This window comes from Cydia amplana, chromosome 13, assembly GCF_948474715.1.
Source record: "Cydia amplana chromosome 13, ilCydAmpl1.1, whole genome shotgun sequence".
Taxonomy (NCBI): Eukaryota; Metazoa; Arthropoda; class Insecta; order Lepidoptera; family Tortricidae; genus Cydia; species Cydia amplana.
In genome coordinates this window covers 7297741-7310958 of record NC_086081.1, presented here as the reverse complement: position 1 = coordinate 7310958, position 13218 = coordinate 7297741, and positions in this window count along the sequence as shown.

Sequence of the window (13218 nt, the reverse complement as noted above, 5' to 3'; positions counted from 1 at the left end):
CATCACACGTGGGCGGGGATTATGCACGCCCCGGACGAGGTTGGCGTGTATGCTCCACTTGAAGTGAACGGCGCTGTGCACTTTTTGAGGTGGGGTAAAAATGTTAAACTCGAGACAGCGTAAGACGATCACGTGACCGTAAGATTTAGATGGCCACTCATTTAGATGACATTTAAAGAAAAACTCAATGACATTACATGAAAAACTGTTAAATGTAATGTCATTGAGTTTTTCTTTATTGATTTAAATGCCATCTAGTGAGTTTCGCTCTAACTGGTATTAATATAACTCGAGTACTAACAGTGATGTGCTTAGACTGCTTAGGGGTTTCAAGTAATTAACGCTAACGCTAGATGGCGTTAACCTCGATTATACATAGTGCATTTTGCACTAGTCATTGAGTTTTCACTTCTGCCGGCACTCCCTGAGTGCAACCCGTTGTTTTTTAAAGTAGTGTGGCTGATGCGGACCACCTTTAAAACTGGTAGCATCGGGTTTCTTGAAGCCCAGGAAACACCACTAAAAGAATCAGAAGTCAAACTGCAGTTTTCATACGACACAGTTCTAGAGAACCTGGTCAAAGTGCACAAAACGGTCGTTATTATTATATCTACATTAGCCAACATTAAAAAAATATATATTTGAGGGCAATCTGAAATAGAGCTGATCTTAGACACAGCCTTAACTGGTATTATGGGCGCTAGGCGAAAGATAAGTTATCGTTTATCTATTGTATAAGCAAGATTACTTATACCTATCTACTTATAGTTAGATAAATGATTGGAAAATATCCCTATAGCTTACCAACAACGCCGTAGTCTATGGCATAAAACTGAGGCAGATTTCATAACCTTGCCAGAATTCGATCCCAGGACCGCCAGCAGACAAAGCAGAGCAACATACCTTGCGCAAACGCACTCACCAAAGTCCGCGCCATAATTGATACAGGCCGTTCTGAAAACCAATAGCGAACGCGAGATTTACGAGCGGCTAATGCGCATGTGCGGCGACTTTATTAACATTTATTATGGTAATGACCGCCTTGAATAATGTTTTAATATGCGCGGGATGCGTGGGGTACGGCTGTGGACTATAATGACGAACGGGTATATGTGCCAAATTGTGAATGAGTGTACAAACTTTGACATAAGGTCAGTGCAGCCAAATCCGTACGAGAGTATTTTTAACCTTCAGCTAATGAGCTAAAGAGCACAATAAACCTGATTCCCTTGGCATATATAGGGTGGCCCATTTAGATCGGTCAGTATGGGAAAGTCTGAAACTATAAGACATATGTACGAAGATCTGTTCTTAGGAACCATGTCATCGATTTTAATAACAAGAAAAACTGCAATCATACATTAAAAAAACCTGTACCAACTCAAAATAATAAAAAGCGGGTGGTAATTTCAAACACTTACTAAAATAAATTAAAGAATATGAAAACACAATGCATCTTATTCATTTTAGACATCATGTTTCATAGTATAATTTACTGCTTTAAGGATGACTCACGTTATAACGGGCCGTGTCCGGACCGGGGCTTCCGGCGCTTACTTTTCTATGACAGATGACAGGCAATCACGTGATGATTTCCATAGAAAACGAAGCTTCGGAAGCTCCGGCCCGGACACGGCCCGGTCATCCTTAAGACCTACACAATCGATATCTAAATAGAAATAGTTTTTGTTTTCCAAAACGTCCGGGTTCGATTCCCGAGCTGAGTATAGGTTTTTAGGGTTCCGTAGCCAAATGGCAAAAAACGGAACCCTTATAGATTCGTCATGTCTGTCTGTCTGTCTGTCTGTCTGTCTGTCCGTCTGTCTGTCCGTCCGTATGTCACAGCCACTTTTCTCCGAAACTATAAGAACTATACTGTTGAAACTTGGTAAGTAGATGTATTCTGTGAACCGCATTAAGATTTTCACACAAAAATAGAAAAAAAAACAATAAATTTTTGGGGTTCCCCATACTTCGAACTGAAACTCAAAAAAAATTTTTTCATCAAACCCATACGTGTGGGGTATCTATGGATAGGTCTTCAAAAATGATATTGAGGTTTCTAATATCATTTTTTTCTAAACTGAATAGTTTGCGCGAGAGACACTTCCAAAGTGGTAAAATGTGTCCCCCCCCCCCCTGTAACTTCTAAAATAATAGAATGATAAAACTAAAAAAAATATATGATGTACATTACCATGTAAACTTCCACCGAAAATTGGTTTGAACGAGATCTAGTAAGTAGTTTTTTTTTATACGTCATAAATCGCCTAAATACGGAACCCTTCATGTGCGAGTCCGACTCGCACTTGGCCGCTTTTTTTTGTAATGTATGAATGCAGTTCTTCTTGTTATTAAAATAGATGGCATGGTTCTTAAGAACAGATTTTCGTATGTCTTATAGTTTCAGTCAGACTTTCCCATACTGACCGATCTAAATATTGCACGATCGAGCTTTTATTAGAACTATTTAGTGCACCATTTTAGCTGGCGCAGGAGTGATGCATCATTATTGATAATCATTTTCCGGCTTGAGTTATTATAATTATAATACATTATTGTCGAGGTTCGGAAGTAGCTACTTGCTGGCTAAGAATTCGTTTTAAACGGACGACCTTGGGAGTCCGTTTAATTGAATTCGAAGCCAGCAAGTAGCCTTCCAGCCGAGTCATATATAGTGCTTTTCTCAAAAATGGTGCAAGAAATAGAAATTATTTACCGGAGCAATGGTGTAATTATCACAGAAAAAAGTAAAACCGTATGAAAATATGTGCTTTGCCGCCTTTAAAAAAAAAGAAGTGTATTTTTCTGCTGAAAATACGCCAATCTATTTGAGACACCTAAATAGTCGCGGTACTAACATTATAATAATAAGTGCTGATCATCTGATTGGCTGTTTAATTGGACCTATGCCTTCATTTGATATGGCCATTTCAACTTTTAAAAAGTTTGGAACTCGTTAAATAATGGAATTTGCATGCAACATTGCAGTCCCGAAATCGAGACTGCAATGTTTTTAACTTTTTCGCACAACAACACTTGGGAACAACAACTAGATGCAATAGGCGTGTTTTGCGATCTGTCGAAGGCCTTCGACTGTGTTGATCATGACACTCTTATTCGCAAGCTAAACCACTATGGCGTAAAGAGTAAGGCTCTTGATCTCATCTGGTCCTATCTTAGAAACCGAATTCAGAAAGTGGACATAAATAAAACTAAATCGTCGGGATCTATTACTTCAATGGGCGTCCCCCAGGGATCTATTATTGGCCCATTCTTATTTCTCGTATATATAAACGATCTGCCTTATATAGTTAATGAAAAGCATAAGTTGGTTCTCTTTGCAGATGATACATCTATTATATTTAAAGTAAAAAGGAAACAGAGTGAATTCAATGAAATAAATGATTTATTGTCCTCTGTAGTTCATTGGTTTACTACAAATAATTTACTTCTCAATGCCAAGAAAACTAAATGTGTTAGATTCTCTTTGCCTAATGTCCAGCATACAAGTAACGCACAGGTTGTTTTAAAAGAAGAAATTTTAGATTTTGAAGATAAAGCTGTTTTTCTAGGCTTAACCTTGGATTCAAAATTACAGTGGGGTACGCACATTTCTACACTAGCAGGTAGACTAAGTTCGGCAGCATACGCAGTTAAAAGAATCCGTCAACTTGCAGATGTTGAGACAGCACGGCTGGTGTATTTTGGATATTTTCATAGCGTCATGTCTTACGGCATTTTATTATGGGGCAAAGCCGCTGACATTAATTCAATTTTTGTTTTACAGAAACGTGCTGTACGTAACATATATAATTTAGGAACACGAGTGTCTCTCAAAGATAAATTTAAAGAAATCAATATTCTCACTGTTGCTTCCCAATATATTTACGAAAATATAATGTATGTAAGAAAAAATATTGACATGTATAAATTGAATAGTGACATACACAATTTTAACACTAGGAATAAAAATAAATTGGCCATTCCAAGATTACGTTTAAATAGAGTAAATAATATGTCATTTATGGGGAACAGTGTGCGCTTTTATAATAAGTTACCATTTAATATTACGAAATTGTCAATGAATAAATTCAAGTCAATTGTGAAACGACAGCTGTTACAAAAAGCTTATTATTCTGTTAAAGAATTTGTAGAAGATAAGGATGCATTTATGTTAAAGTAGAACATTGTATATATATGTATAGTTTGTGGTATAGTTATAAGATGACTTGTAAAAGAGCTAGCTTAAGCCTATTTACAGAATAAACGTTTTGATTTTTGATTTTTTTTTGCACTTCGCGACCAATTTTTTTTTAACCGGCAACGTCGACTTTGCCGTCCATTTTTGAGAAAAGTATATTATTTGACAATTTTCAGGCCCTTTTTAGGGTTCCGTACCCAAAGGGTAAAAACGGGACCCTATTACTAAGACTCCGCTGTCCGTCCGTCCGTCCGTCCGTCCGTCCGTCCATCCGTCCGTCCGTCCGTCTGTCACCAGGCTGTATCTCACGAACCGTGATAGCTAGACAGTTGAAATTTTCACAGATGATGTATTTCTGTTGCCGCTATAACAACAAATACTAAAAACAGAATAAAATAAAGATTTAAGTGGGGCTCCCATACAACAAACGTGATTTTTGAACGAAGTTAAGCAACGTCGGGCGGGGTCAGTACTTGGATGGGTGACCGTTTTTTTGCTTGTTTTTTTTTTGCTTGTTTTGCTCTATTTTTTGTTGATGGTGCGGAACCCTCCGTGCGCGAGTCCGACTCGCACTTGGCCGGTTTTTGTACCATAATGGAAACTTTCGACTGCTAAAAGCTACTTACCGTTAAAGGTAGTAAAGTTACTAGTACCTATCTACTGTTGTATGAAAAATACGCTCGCGTACGGAATTTCGCGCAGACGGATGTGGCTACTTTGACCCATTGCGAAATGATACTACTGATATTTTGATTAGACGCCTTTATATGATTCAAGGTAGACCCATAAAATGCAAATATTGGTATGTCGGCCTAAGACCAATAAAATTGAAGCTTAGCTGTTACTTACAGTGTCTAAAATCTGTATTGTAGTTACTATAATAACAATAACGGTGTACAAGCTATATTACATTTCATCATAGGTGACCATCACTGAATATTTATTTTTTACCGAGCGAAGTTTCAATTTCAATTTCAAAGCTCGCTTTATCAACCGATTCTCACAAAATTTTGTGAGTTCAGTTAAGTCAATGGGCTTTGCGAGGTCTAAAGCTCTTAGAGCCACTTGTTTTCATTATTTATACATATTTGCCCGTTAAAATTAATTGTATAACCACATGAGGAAAATATTGTATTTCAGAATAATAGAGACCCCAGCCCAACCGATTCTAAGTGTAATACTAAATCCTAGTCGCAATATAAATTTACACGATCTCTCGAAATTATTCAAACCAATAGCTATTAATCAGTACAATAAGCAGATACAAATGTAAAGTGACCAGCGCAGACAGCTCCACCGGCAATAACCATCCGTCATATTGGAAACTTATAATGGTCCTGGCATTGTCTAAATTCTTACATTAAATACATTACAGGGAGGAACGGAGGTAGGATTACGGTGGAGAAGGCATTTCGTTGGGTGAGAATACGTTTGTGCCAGATACCACTTACATTGCAACTTTGGGAACAAAACAAATTATTTTTATTAAATATTTTGATTTGTGTTTTTTAAGAAGTCACACTACTATATATAAATTATAAACTGAAATAGATGTCATATATTAAAGAAAAAGTGACGAAGTCCTCCAGTGGTGAAGGCTGGAACCACTTACTTTGGTTTACAGGAGAGCGAAAACAAGCAAAAAAATATTTTTCGAAAAGTTTTACTTTTAGGAAATATTGAACTTATTTATCATTTAGGCATATATATTTACTATTTATACATACATCCATAGAAATATTGTGAACATCAAATATTGTGGTAATCATGAAAAAAAGCATTTTATTATTGCCATATCCGTTTTTGATGAGTAAATGTATGATATGACACAAAAGTGTTGGACATGTCACACTTTTGTGATAATTTTCTGTTAACAGAGTGTAAATATCCTATAGTAAAATGCGGACGTGGCACCATTTTTTTGAAAAAAGTTATGTTTCAATAACCGATTAGTGGACGACCGTCCGCGTGGACAGCTTCCTCATACAATTTGGCGGTGCGGAGCGATCCGCACGGACGGTCCGCGTGACACTAAAACCAGCCTTAGTAGCTCGCTGTATCGCCTAATCTGGATGTAAATGCATGCGCGCAGCATTGTCCCGGCTTGCACAACCAACAATTAGCCCGCGACAGCCGCGCGCCTGAACAGCCTAATCTATGGCCGCGGCTGGGACTTCATACTCTTCGTAGTATGCCGAGTCTATTTACTTGCTTAATTTTGAGTTTTTTAAATTGAATTTGTAGGAATTATATGAAAATCTATTTATTTACCAACATATCATTTTTTTTCCATAAAAATGTATAATCATAATACTAACTTGAAACGTTGTTTTGAAAACTAATCAGTCTTAATCGTAAGAGGCTCAAACGAGAGCGCTAATTTAATTCAATATCTACGCAGTTTTTTTATTATTTAATTTGCTGGTCATATTTATTAGCATATTTCAATATCGATGATATGACTCATAACGCGTACCAACGCCAATATTTTGCCAAATATTTCCCGAGTGACTGTACTTACGAATATTCTTTACGTCCCCACTTCAGCCGCATGCGGGCACTGTCCGAAACTTAAAATAGAGTCCTTACGAGGCCGAGATAACTCGGCTTTATAAGTGCTAAAGTTTTTGGACTCGTGCTAGTTGCTCGAATGTTTGCGCTTTGGGTTAGTTACGGGCGAGATATGGAGTTTGCATGTTGGTTAGAAGTTTTGAGTTTTTATCATGATTAGGTGGTCTACTTATTACTGATTCTTTACCCTAGCTTTAAGTTGAGGTATGAATATTGTACTTACCATTTGCTATAGGTATCGGCATCAGAGTTAAACGCAACATGTCATGTACCGTAAAATGGGGTGAGTAGGGTTCCTGTTTATCGTCAAAGTTATGAAATGAAACTACCCAAAATAAAATAAAAACTTAAATACAAACGTCCGGAACACTTAATCAAATACACCATTCAGTTTGCATATGTAAAAATAAAATATTATCGAAGTTTGAATGTCAGTTTTGCCCCTACTTACCCCATTTTACGGTAATGACTGGGTAATTTTTTTTTATTGTAGGTATGCTTAACTGGTTCGCGTCTTTCCTGTAGACATCACAAAGTTAAGAGAATCAAAAGCTAATTTTTGAACTGCATCCTTATTACAGGGATGTATTTTTTCAGTAAGTACTTGGTCGTTAACTTTTGATTTTTTGTCCACAGAAGTGACCTATTTCTGAAATTTGATTGACCCAACTGCGACTGCGAGTTATATAAATTAATGTTCTGTTTCGTACCGACAGCAAGTTGAACAGCCAACAGCAAGACTGAATAAAAGTTGCTAAAAGTAAAAAGTGTCTTCAATTTGTTTAGCTTAAGTTTGTCTTGTCCACTTAAGACAGATTCGCTCATTCATTCACTACCGTTTTTGCGATTAATACTCTATTTAGGTAGCTGTGTGTATAATCAATCGTTCACCTTACTCTCCTGATATAAACAAATGAAATAAATAAAATATTTGGTATGAGATTTATGAGACAATTGAGATGGTACTCATACCAATCGACCTAGTAGTCCTACAGTGAGCTCACAATATAAAATTTTATATGAAAGAATGAATGATTATATATTTATTTCGTGTAACACATGGACACATTTTTATTAGTAGAGCTTACAAGCTAGGGGGTTAGTAGGTACAAAATTTTAAAACAACACAACACTGATGGGGAAATGCAGTCCCTCACAGTGCGTCAAGTAGGGACAGTCTACCCTGTCCGCTATCATTCGAAGGATGGTGTTGGGACTGCCACGCACACGGCGCACCAGGAATGCTGCGCGCGCACGCATGGTAGTATAAAAACAATCCACGCGCGCCGACGCGAACATCCCTGATGCGCTACAAAAACGAGGCAGCCCCATCAGCACCCGGAACGCATTATTGTACTGGACCCTAAGGGCCCTATATGCCCGTTGCGTATACTGCGCCCACAGATTGCAGGTGTAGAGATATGATAGGTAGGTACCTCCCATGAGATATTGATATTATTTTTTCTATTTTTCTGTAATTATATACTTTGGTTTCACTTAAGGTTTCTAACCTAATTTTGTTCTTCTTAGATAAGGAATATCGAACAGCAGCGATAAATACAAAAGCAAAAAAAATATTAGCCAATATTTTGCAACCCAGTGCATCACACCGGGAGCCAAATTCCGGCCATTCATTCATACTAAAAATACTGCACTTCAGGCCAATGCTCGCCAGTTGATATAAAATTTGGCATAAACGTGTTAAGGATGTCCACACGCGGTCAACACATGTTGATAACCCTGAGTACTGACTGTTTATTTTTAATTCTGAATGCGCGTTCGTATTTTTGCTTTTACTGTGGACTACAATGGGCTATGGGGCCCGTTATCAAAAGCTTGTAACTTGTAATACAAGTGGAAGTCCCTTTCTAACAAAAGCTGTCAAAAAGTGACATCCGTTTGTATTACAAGTTACAAGCTTTTGAGAAACGGGCCCATAACCGTAACCGGACATAATGTCTTAGAGTCAGTTAGGCCAAGCAAATTTTTTTTGATAGAAATGCAGTCAATCTACCTATAACCTAGTCATTTATATACTAAACTTTAAAGAGTATTTAGATTAACTTATAAAAAGTCTATTAAGTGTACGTTATTTACTGTGAAATAAAGCTTAAATTAATAAAAACCTGTTTTTTTCAGCGTAATTTACCGCTTTAACGACTAACCAACTTCAAGTGAAATTCTTTCCGAGCTATAACGAGTCGTACAGACAGACAAAAAGACGTCTTTATGCGTCTGCCGACCACTGGCGGGGTGCCAACAAAAAACATCCGCAAATAAATGGTCACCGACGGTCAACGAAACGGTCTCAATGGCCAGAGTATTTTAACACTGAAATAGCTGCGCATGATTTGGATGCATTTCAAAAGTGCATTAACATTGCAAGGCGATTGCCCTTTATGGAAACATAAATATAATTAAGTAAGGTTCTTATAATTTTACGAAGTCTACGTAAAGATGAAAATATCGAGAAAAAGATTAATTATCTCTATAGAAGTTACTAACAGACATAAAGGAATGAAAATTTTCAATCCATTTATTTATATTTATTAACGTTTTTGGTAGGTCCATAATAATATAATATTGTCGATCCACAGAAACAATAAAATATGTCCCTCGATTTAGTATAAACTTTTTGCGTGACACACTAGAAAATTATTTTCGATACAAAAATGGCCGACTTTATTTCATGAGACAAAAAATGTTTTGTGTCAAAATATATGAAATATTATTGTACAACACCACAACGTGCGCTTTCATAGCTTTTAGTTTCATCGCAAACTCACTTCTCGTGTAACCAATAGCCCCCGAAATGTATTGTTTACCGAAAACGATAAGAAACATCATGACGAAGTTTATTATAAGCGTTATAATAATCACAGCCGACACGCAATGTTAGGTACCCAAAATCTAAGTAAAAAGGTCAACACAGGACAATATGACGATGATTTTGCATAATTTTATTGATCTAAATATCCGTAGATCATTGATCATCCGGTCAATAATACATGTCAAACGATTCGCGATTAGCTAGGGTTGTTCCAGTATCGATCTATTATAAGTTATCGACTTCCATTCAAAAGTACAAAATATAAGAATATTTTATTTCATCTTGCTCATATCCCGCTTAATTATAAGTTGGTACACATAACACGTTACTCAGAAGACAGTAAATTTTATTTTTCAGGAAATAATATCTACATAGAGTTTTGAAGGTTTTGCAAATATGCGATAAAATTACAAATAATATTTATAAGATTTCTTCAGAATGATTAATAATTATTTTATTGGACACTTTACTTCATAATGCAAACTTTTACATACTTATATAGATTCCAAGATTATTCATAGAGCATGTTTTGTAAGGCATTAAAGTATAATCGAGTTTATATTGTATTGTTTGCGTCTATTTAAGTACCTAAGTACTGCGTGGGCGTCTCATCAAATAAAACGTAACTTCCACAAGTACCAAGCTTATCGATAAAACGACACATCCCTATCAAGTTTGTGCAAATCTCACTGACCGACGGTGCGTGGCAAATGACACGATCGATCATACCATCGCTTTGTGCCAACGGTCCACACCTGGACGCAAGCAAACTCGGTAAACGGGCGAGCTAACGATGCGAGCACGTGTTTTGGTAAAAATCTGTGTGAAATTGACGGAACTAATTGAAGTTAACGTAAGCAGTTCCGTATCTCAAAGTAAACTTTACTTATTATTTATTTATTTTCATAAGACACGGTACATATATGTTACATTCAAATAGGACTGCCAAACTGCGAAAGAGTTTGATGGCAGCGAAAACTAGTATGACATATATATAATAAACAAATATATCGTGCAGTTAACCGGCATCAGCGGAAACAGTATTTATAAATGTTCTTCTGATACACTCTGTACCTGATACGAATTCCTGGTAGATTCTACTTAAGTTAACATCACTGACCTGCGTAGTTTTAATCTTCCGATCAAAATAGTTTTGATTTACATAGCACCAAAAACAAATATTTCAATAAACCAAAAGAACCCCCGTAAAACAAAAGTCATCAAACTTTTTGAAATCAAACTCTCACAATTGGGCCAATATCCACCCTCGCATGTCCGACCAAACTTCGCGACCCGAATCTCTGCCGCAACCCTAGTTTATGTCCAATAAAAATAACCGGTCCGGCTAGAGATATTCCGGATATCGAGAATTTTCCCACCCTCAAAAATTTATTAAGACAAGAACCAACACATAGTTAAACCGTTCTATTCTGAACCTTATTGACTACAGATTAAAGTGAAAGCTGACTGCAATATATGCTGTAGATTTAACAAAGTCTCTCCCTCGCAGGCGATTTGCCCCATATGTCGAGACAAGTGAGCTGGCTCCTTAACGCACTGGACACCCCAAATGAGGGTATTTGGAGGGAAATCGTCGGGTTTATTGGAATTTCCTGTGGGTTGTTTTCACACGTGATTTACACAGGGGTTGATGGAGCGAAAGGAAACAGACGGTCGACGTGAATGAATAAAATTTAAATAAAAAAGTCCTTTACAAACTTATTGGAAGCAACTTTTTTCTTACATACTAATTGCAACGTTTTTCACATATCATTAATGTAATAGGTGATATTAAGTAGCAAATTAATTAAGTATAAGATCTGTCATAGATTCGATGCGAGATACATATTGTCTAGTTATAATTAGCAAAGGCATAACAAATTACATTTACATGACTAACAAAGCAAAAAAAAACGCAAGGTTGTCTGGACAAGTTTTGTCTAAAGATATAGGTAAGATAAGACCGCCTGTTGTTATTTCTATAGCCTCCTGAGACCCAAAAGCATTTGTTTTGTTTTTGAATTTGGAACCCTTAGTTACTCAATGAAAGTTTAAAACATTTTTTGGAATACATATTTACAAACGTTTTTACGCAGGGACTTAGGAGGATATAATACTTCTATGTATTGTAAACTGTGTGAGGAGTGCAATAAAGAGTACCTATTGTATTGTATAGATGTTTAAGTAGGTAGGTTAATTATGTAATTCGTACTCTTCCTATATCATAAATATTACGTTTTATGTTAATTCAAACTCACGACCACCAAGTGTCCGTATCAACGCTTCACAAACTCTCTTGAATAAGCTTTAGCAAAATCCTAATCTTGATTATCGACATTATCGATATTATCATTTCATTCATTTCAAATGTATCTTTTAACACTATTTCAAATTACGGCCCTTACCTCAATAGAAGATTCACGTCAAAACAATCACTGGCATAAATGCGCTTTATAAATTAGCATACTGTTATCATTAATGCATTTCCAACTAAGTAAGAACAAATAGTTTCCACAATATCGATATTTTTCGATAATATTATCCATCGAATAATAGGTATTTACATATCGATATTTTTATCGATACCAAAACCTTCTTACATCCCTTGTCAAATTAGGTATAAAGGGCAAGTTGCCCTGACAGCCTTATGATTGAAAGGCGACAAGGGAAGGGTCACTCGACCCGCGGTCAAGCCCTTCCCGCCCAATTGAACCCACTTCCGGCCCGGGACGGAAGTCTGAATAAAATGAATTATTCAAGGGCCATGTGTGATCGAGGGCTTTTCACGGGTTTTTTTTGCAAAGTTAATAAGGGATAATTAGCTGGCTTTGATTAAGCGCTTTTTGTCTGCGATTAAAATAAAAAATTAAGTGTGTATTGGGTTCTTCTGCCATTAGCTTAAAACCTTTAAAACAAATTTCTAAATATTGTAATGCTAACCCTTTTAACCCTTTTCCATTAGTTTGAAGACAAATCATGTTTCCCGAAAGTACAATCAAATTTAAACCTTAAATCGCAGTGCTAAAGTTGATTTTTTATTGGCGCGTATGTGGAACTGTTAAATCGTATGTCTGGAAAAGGATTATAACCAGAAACTCTAGGCGTTAGGGATTGTTGTAACTATTTCAAAACGCTTATAAGTATTATGGCATATAATCAGCTCATCTGCAAAATAATAATTCACAATGCTTTAAAACTTGACGATGTTGGCGTGTACGTGAATGACGCTTTGTGGTACATACCTATATGACAAATGGATATTAACCTTTTGGACGCCAATGACCGATATATCCGCACCGTAGGTTCAACGCCAAAGACCGATTAATCGGTCACAGACCACAGAGCAATATAGACCCACGTGCATAAGCATAAAGTTCAATTTCAGTTTTGACACTTCGGTGACGTGGCGTCAGCGTGACAGCTTTTGTGTTTGACACGGCGCGGCGTCGAAAAGGTTAACAGTGGTTTACTGCATAAATCAAACGTCCATTTTACGTTGTATGTATCTTACCTTTTCATATACCTAAAGCAAGCGCTCATTCTTCTTATCACAAATATACTAAACCTTACTTTGACAGCGTAAAGATTACTTTGACACCGTACACCACAAACG